At 48.6% G+C, this 7,954-nt stretch overlaps 1 long non-coding RNA gene across 2 annotated transcripts in view; it reads left to right on the forward strand.

Moving 5' to 3' along the window:
* The first annotated feature begins 1,511 nt into the window (after positions 1–1,511).
* LOC114037502 overlaps positions 1,512–7,954 on the forward strand; it is a 24,879-nt gene continuing 18,436 nt past the window's right edge. For both annotated transcript variants that reach the window (XR_003568454.1, XR_003568453.1), the window contains exon 1: positions 1,512–1,596. This is a non-coding gene — a long non-coding RNA (uncharacterized LOC114037502). The remainder of the gene's footprint in view (positions 1,597–7,954) is intronic.

Here is a 7,954-nt window from a genome sequence, read left to right on the forward strand (position 1 = left end):
GATCCTGCGCGGGCCGCTGGGCTCCTCTCTCCCCCTCCCTCCCCACGGCCGCCCGCGCCCGGCCCGGTCCGTTAGAACCGCTTCTCCGGCCTCCCGCGGCCGCGAGGACCTGTCCCGGGCCCACGAGACGTGCCGGCACCCCTGCTGCCCGCCCCTCTGTGGCCCCGCCATTCCCGCGCCGCGCGCTGCCCCTGCGGGGCGGAGGAGGTGGGGGTGGGGTGGGGGGGGTGTGCCCCGAGCCCCCTGCCCCCCTGGGGGGCCAGGCAGACGGAGATCTTCCAGTGGACGGGATCTCCCTGGATGGGCAGGGGGTCGGTTCTGCCCTGTTCGACAAGTCTTTGGTCTCATGCACCTCACGCAAGGCTGGGGCGGCAGAAAGAGAGGGCCCCCTGCCCTCAGAGAGATTGCTTTCCTCCTTTCGGGCCGGGGCAACGACCTGAACTGAAAGCGAGCCACTAAAGAAACTAGACTCTTCATGACCCCACTGGGGTCTTCTTGGCAGAGATACCGGAGTGGTTTGCCGTTTCCTTCTCCTGCTCATTTCACAGAGGAGAAACTGAGGCAACCAGGGTACAGTGACTTGTTCAGGGTCTCATAGTTAGTCAGTGTCTGAGGCCAGATTTGAACTCTGCCCTTCCCGACTCCAGGCCCTGTGCTCTATCCACTTCGCCATCTATCTGCCGTAATGGGGGGGGGGGGGGGAGCACTAACCACTAAGGGAATGATGGCCGGCCTCTTGTGGGATGAGACCCTTGAGCTCACCTATGAGTTCATAGGTGAGGAGAGAGAGAGCGTTACAGGCCTAGGGGGGACAGATAGGTGCAAAGCCATGGAAGGGCAGAGGACATGTCCTGACCGGGGACTGGCAAGGATGCCAGTTTGTCTAGAGTCGAGAGTGGCTCAGGAGGAGCAGTTAAGCCTGGCCGGCAGACGTGTGGGGACGCTTGTGTTTCTCAGTTCTAGATGGAGAAAACCATAAAACCTCAGTGTTCAGTCCCGGCCGGCCAGCCTGTCTGAGCTGAGTGGGCCGGGGGGGGGGGAGGGGGGCCCAGCCACTTCGAACATTCTCCCTTTCCCTCCTCAACCGTCCTCCCCTCCCCATCATATCTCTTTGACTTGTTTTCCAGAATTTTCTTTGGGAACTCGAATACCAATTGGATCAAACTTTTCATAGATGTTCCCGTGTAAGTTTATTCCTGGGCATGTGGCCAGTCAGGTACGTGGCCTTCCTAGTATTCCTCCAGAGAAGGCCAAGGACACAATAAAGGCCTCATGACCTCCTAGAGAGAATCAGTGCACTGTTCCCCCAGATATGTCCCATTTCTTCGCAGGGCCCCCCATATACACCTCCAGACTCACTGAACTTCTCTGTGCTCTAGAATCCTGTGGGAGGGAAAAGGAAGTTGGTGTTGCAAAGCAGGCTTCCCCTTCCCAGCTGGCCCTGCGCTGGCTGAATTAGTCACAAGGATGACAAGGGCAGAGTCAGCTTTTTGCACCCTTTTGTCATGCCTCAATCTGTTGCTGCTGCTCCAGACACCAGAGAGATGTCGAATGAGATGATGTTTGTGAAGTCCTTAGCACCATGCTTGGCCTGGAGTAAGTGCCAATAAATGCTTGTTCCTTTCCCCATGTGCTCAACCCTTTTCTCCCTAAAATGCTGCTCCAGAAACTCTTGCTCTCTCTCGATAGGGCTGAGGGAGAGGTGGATGGCTGATCACTTTGGGGTGGAGTTTGCCTGTATTGATGATCAGGCATGAACTTTGATGACCTGGGCCTCAAGTCTTCTCTCTGCTCTCTCCGTAGCTCTCCCAAAAAATCAATCAACATTTATTAATCTCCTACTATGTACCAGGCAACTCAGCAACTAACCCCTAACTTTTGTAGGCCCAACTCATAGGGATGGCTACAGTCTACAACAATTCTACAACTAACCACACCATCCCCAGATGAAGAGAGTAGAAACATCCATTTTCAATGGGGTTTTCTGAGTGTGTCCCCTAGTCTTCTCCAGAAGAGAAAGTGAACAAAGGCGATCCACCCTGTAAGCTCACAAAGTCAGTCAAGGAGTTCTCCTGACCAACGCCGTCTGAGCTGGAGAGAGCTCAGGGGCAGGTACGAGATCGCCCTGGGCCACACCTGACAAGTGGCCTTTGGCCTGTGCTTGGAGATCTCCAGAGAAGCAGGTGTCAAAGCACCACCTCTTAAGGAAGCTCCTTCTGCTTTTAGACAGCTCTTATCATTAGAGGTGTTCTCTGCCTTCTAGCCTTAATCAGCCTCTTTACACATTCCAGCCACTTGGTCCTCTGCCAACCTTTTGTGGCCAAACAGAACAGGTGCCCAAGGGTTCTGCAGGTTCCAAGTGACTTCCCTGCTCTTTCCCCTGCATCTGGGGCTGAGTCCCTCTCTTGGGTCACAGAAACCACAGAGCCACTATTCCCTTCAAAGGGAAGGCACGGAGGCCCTGAGATGCCTCCTCTGGGTCAGCATTCTGATTTGGGCCTGGGGTTAGATGCTGCAGGCTGGGGCCCTGATTCTAGTTGTCCCTCTCCCACAGTTTCGACCCTGGTCACTTGCTTGTGAGTTGAAAATGTGACCTTGTTATGGAAAGATGCCCCACTGGGGTTTCTCTTTCTGCTCCCCAATCATTACTCTGTCTGGCACTCAGTTTTAGGTCTTTGTTGGAATAGTTGAAGGGTGGGGTTCTGGGCTGTACTGCTTCCTCTCTTCTGCTATTGGGGTTGATACCTTAGCTTCATCTACTGAAAAAGAATTTCCTGCTTGGTCATTATCCAAGTGATTTCTCAATCTAGGGTGCATTAAGTCCAATGGTAGAAGACCTTGTTGAATGAGGAATGACATTCCTTCTGTAGCTGCCAAAACAGCTGTTAGGAACTAGGAGGACCTAGACACCAAGGAGGCAGAGGTTTTGTGAGTGGGTCCTCAGCCTGCAGGACGGCCCTGGGCCCCAGTGTCAACCACATCCTCCATCCGTGAAAAAGGGGACCCAAGTGGGCAGGAGCAGCCCCTAGAAGTGTGAGGCCAGCCTAGCTTGGAAGGGGGGCTTCTCTGTAAATGTGGCCCAATTTCTGCTTCCCCCCACCCCCACCCCAAGTAGGACTCTGACTTTCTCCTTGGGCCACTGCTGATGGGTCATCAGCTAAAACTTCCTTATAAAGGAACAGCCAGTTTGATTGGGCCATGGGTGGTTTTTTCCACAAATAGCATTTTACTAATGAAGAAAATACAGCTGAAAGACTCCTCCCCTTCCTGCCAAGTCCCCACAGATGTTTGTCTGAGCTGTCCTTTGCCCCCTCCATGCCATCCCCAGGACTACCCTTATCTGTGTACCTTTCATCTGAAACATTCCCAGAATGTAGTTGCCTTGAGCTCAGAGCTTTCTCGGGAAGTCTCCCGCTCCTGGATTCTGGCTCCTCCTTACCTCAGTTCCCATTTTTAGACAATAGATTCAACCTGCTGACTTTGCAGGCTTAGCTTACAGTGGCCTGATCCCTTTGCCCTGGGTTTCTTCTAGAAGATGCCTTTGAAATGTCTGCAGACAAATTGCATGATATTTAAAATGGCTTCTTCCGTGTGTGTGTGTGTGTGTGTGTGTGTGTGTGTCTCTGTGTGTGTGTCTGTGTGTGTATGTGTGTGTGTCTCTGTGTGTGTGTGTGTGTGTCTGTGTGTGTGTGTCTGTATGTGTGTGTCTCTGTGTGTGTGTCTCTGTGTGTTTCTGTGTGTGTGTGTCTGTGTGTGTGTCTGTGTGTGTGTCTCTGTGTGTGTCTGTGTGTGTGTCTGTGTCTCTGTGTGTGTGTCTGTGTGTGTCTGTGTCTGTGTGTATTTCTCTGGCTCATGGCCACACTTTGTCCCAGTTCCCACCAGGATGTCACCGAGGTCACTGTCACATGGAGTTTGCTCAGACACTTCCTACAACAGCAAGTCTACCTTGTGGTTCAGCAGCTGTTGCTCAGACCTCATCTTCCTTGATGTCACCCCAACAGTCATCTCTGCTGACTACCTTCTCCTCCTTCGGCTTCCATGACACGGCTCTCTCCTTGTTCTCCTCCTTCCTGTCTGACTCTGCTCTGCGTCTCCTTTTCAGACGCCTCCTCTTTCTTTCTACCCTGACCAAGAGTGGCCATCCCCTTAGACTCCATCTTAGGTCATCTTTTCTTTCTCTTGAGCATCCCATTCATTCCACTAGTGGTTCAGTGATCACTTGTAGGCTGAGGGCTCCCTATTCGGGATCTTCCCCACCCCACCCTACCCCATCCTTGCCTTGCAGACTTCCTTCTGGACACATCCATTTAGACGTCCCAGTAGTGCACAAACCCAACATGACCAAGAACAATCATACAGTTAAAGGGATGGCTTATGAGTATTTAGAAGGGGAATCAGTGATCACTGAGAGCCAATGTTTGTTTACCAAGAACAGACCAGACCAGAATGACTTCCTTGACTTTATTCTTAACAAGGTCGCTAGACTGAGTAGTTAATGGAATGCTGTAACCTTAAAAGACCTGGATTCCAACAAAGCTAGAGCTCCAGACCTAGAGTCAGGAAGATTCATCTTCCTGAGTTCAAATCTGGCCTGAGACATTTACTAGTTGTGTGACCCTAGACAAGTCAGTTCACTCTGTTTGCCTCAGTTTCCTCCTCTGTAAAATAAGCTGGAGAAGGAAATGACAAACCACTCTAGTATCTTCACCAAGAAAACCCCAAATGGGGTCACAGAGAGTAGGAAATAACTGAACAATGACAAGAAAATCTTTAATAACTTTGTTACTCAAAATCAGGATATATGGGGATCAGTTGAAAGAACTGGACAAGAGAAGACCAAATGTTGGTCTTGTACTTGAATGGCCTTCACAAGAGAGAGGGATTAGCCTGCCTCCGAAGGGCAGAACCAGGAGCAGTGAGGGCAAGTTCAGCTTAAAAGGATGTCCCACATCTACACAGACTCAACCAAGGCCCCTGTGGTACATGTGCAAATCACATGACTGTAAGCACAAGTACACATGCAGACATTCATGGATATATATGTGTGCTAGAGCCACGTAGCATGTGCATGCATGTGCATTGTTATGTGGATGTTTTGGTTTCTGAGAAGGGCAGAAAGAAGGACATTTGGGAGTGGAATATTGATAAATTCAACTTGAGAAGAAACACAGCCCCTCAGATAAAAGTGCTTGAGTAGAGATATAGACTGTTCTGGGGACTGGAGGAAAAAATATCACCCCTTTGATAAATGGACTGAGAGGATCTGTGTGAAAGCAGAGCACCAATGGAGGTAAAGATGGCTGCGATGCCTTGTGGTCCACCATTTCATTTACATAGAATAGTTTACAGAGTTTGAAGGATATGGCTACCAAACTATAAATCAAATAACTGTTCAGGGAATATGGGATGATTATATCAAGACTGTCAAGGTTAATGGTGGGTTTTTGTTGTTGTTGTTGTTTTCATCATAAGACATAAATCACAAAAGACTAAGAATCTCTGATTTGAGATATTGGAAGATAGAAGATGCTATAGAACATAGCAGAGGGACTAAGAGAAGTTGAGGAGGAGGCAGCTAGGTGGCGCAGTGGATAGAGCTCTGGCCCTGGAGTCAGAAGGATCTGAATTCAAATGTGGCCTCAAACACTTGACACTTACTAGCTGTGTGACCCTGGGCAAGTTACTTAACCCTGATTGCCTCAGCAAAAGAAAAGAAAAAAAAGAAAAAAAAAGAGAAGTTGAGGAGGAATAGTTAGAAGAAGCTGGGGAGAGAAGACATAGAAAGGCGTGAGAAAAAATACTTTCAAAACAGCTTACAGAAGCTTTGTAGTTGAGGCAAGAAGCTGTTTAATTGGAAAAGAGTACTACAGTTGCTAGAAGCTGATTGGAGGAAAGCAAAATGCTTTTTGAAGAGCTGTCTGGGCTTATTCAACTCAATTCAATAAACAAACATTAAGTGCCTACTAAGTGCCAAGCACTGTATGAAGCACGTGGGATATAAAAAAGAGAAAGACAGATCCTGTCCTCAGGGAGCTTACAATCCATGGGGGAACACAACGCACAAGAAGAAGCTGGAGAGGGGAACACCAGGAGTACCGTGTGTGGGGACATGATGTTTCATGGAGTTCCAAACACACACAGCTGCACATGCAAAGTGGAGAGCTGGTGCCTTTTAGTGCTCTATCTTCAGAGAGGGAAACCTCTCTGGCATGCCTGTGTTGCCCATTACTTCTCTCTACAGCTGAAGAGAGGAGGGAGTAGAAGGAGAAAGCCAGATTTTATATATGCTTTTCTGGGAGCTAAGCTCACTTCTTTTTGCTAAAAGAACATAACACTTTCTCAGCACCCTGCCAGCTGCAGCTGTGTGCTAAGTGAGCCACACCCTGTGTCAGTGGTCCAAGACTAGCAGGGAAGCGGTTTTGCCTAGCAGGAGTCACGTGGTACAGTGTTCCCTAAAGAAACGGAGGAAATCAAAGCCTTCTTTTTAGACTCTTGAGTTTCTCTGGGCAATGGGTTTCCCAAATCATACGCCTAACTGCTAAGTTCCTTGAAATATGCCCACTCTTCCCCAAGGATACCACTTGCATTGCCTTATGGATCGATTGTCATATTTTTATTATTCCTGCTTTTGCCTTCTATTGAGTAAACATTATGATTATTCCTGATTTTTATGAGTAAATTTTATCATTATTCTGGATTTTTTCCTTTATCATTTAGTAAATGTTTCATGGTCAAGAGTCAATGGCATCATTGTGACTGATTTTGTGGAAATGGGAAACACATCACTTGAAGCTCAGGCGTCACAATGGCAGGAAATATGAGTGTATTCCTCCCAAATTAGATCTTCTCTTAGTATCCTGCCAGTAAATAGTAGTGGTAGTATGGCCTTGGCTACGGCCCCTCCATCCCATCCCATTTCCCCTCTTCTTTCCAGGCCTTCTAGCATGAGGACAAGTTGAAGGGGCAGTGAGCCAGCCAAGAGAGAGAAGGGGAGTATGGGTGCCACACCCATGGCTGAAGGATGATTCCTGGGACATTGAGGAATATCATCAGTTCATCTTCATGGTATCTAGTCTGCTCAGCTTTAGTTTTAACTGGTGTTTATTAGCTCCTTCCAAGTGCTGCTGCTTCTCACACCCTATAGCCCATACTCCTTGCAGCCTTCAATCCTGGAACCTGCCCTTCTCAAGAAGAGGAAGAGTAGTCAAAGCACACGAGTTAGGCTGCTTTACTACCTACCTATGTGACCTTGGGCAAGTTTCCCTTTCCAGGTCTCAGTTTCCTTATCTGTAAAACGAAGAGGTTGGTCTTAGTTCTCTTCCTTTTCTTCTCTAAAACCTATGATCTTATTGTAAGAACAGGTATTTCTTCTCTTCGGGAGAGTACCTGTCTCCCTTTGGCACTAGAACTGGAAAGTCAGGTGGGTACACAGGTAGTGCCCATGTACTTTGTCTAGTGGTGGGATGACTCAGAGCACAGTTCCTGTGTAAGTCACCAGGTGGTGCTTTGACCTGAAGCTGCTTCAGTGCCCTCCTTTTAGGCAAGCCCCTGCATGACCTCCACTTTGTCTCTTGGGTTCGTTCAGGATAGGAATGTGGCAAGGGTGAAAAACCAAGCCCCTTTCTTCTAGTACAAGGTCTCAGGCCTGTCCCTTCAGGATAATCTATCCTAGCATCTACTTGTTCTTCCATGAGGCCAGTTTTTTCTGCTTCTGGGCTGAAAGAGTCTGGGTTTCACATCCGCCACGTCTCTCCTCTCCTTGCCCTGAGAACAAAGTTTGCTGTTTCTTCTTCTTCTTCTTCTTCTTCTTCTTCTTCTTCTTCTTCTTCTTCTTCTTCTTCTTCTTCTTCTTTCTTCTTCTTCATCTGTCTGTCTCTCTCTGTTTCTGCCTCTCTCTCCTGTCTTCTTTCTCTTCTCTTCTCTTCTCTTCTCTTCTCTTCTCTTCTCTTCTCTT

This window comes from Vombatus ursinus, unplaced genomic scaffold (genome assembly GCF_900497805.2).
Source record: "Vombatus ursinus unplaced genomic scaffold, bare-nosed wombat genome assembly UNPS02010394.1, whole genome shotgun sequence".
NCBI classification, from domain to species: Eukaryota; Metazoa; Chordata; class Mammalia; order Diprotodontia; family Vombatidae; genus Vombatus; species Vombatus ursinus.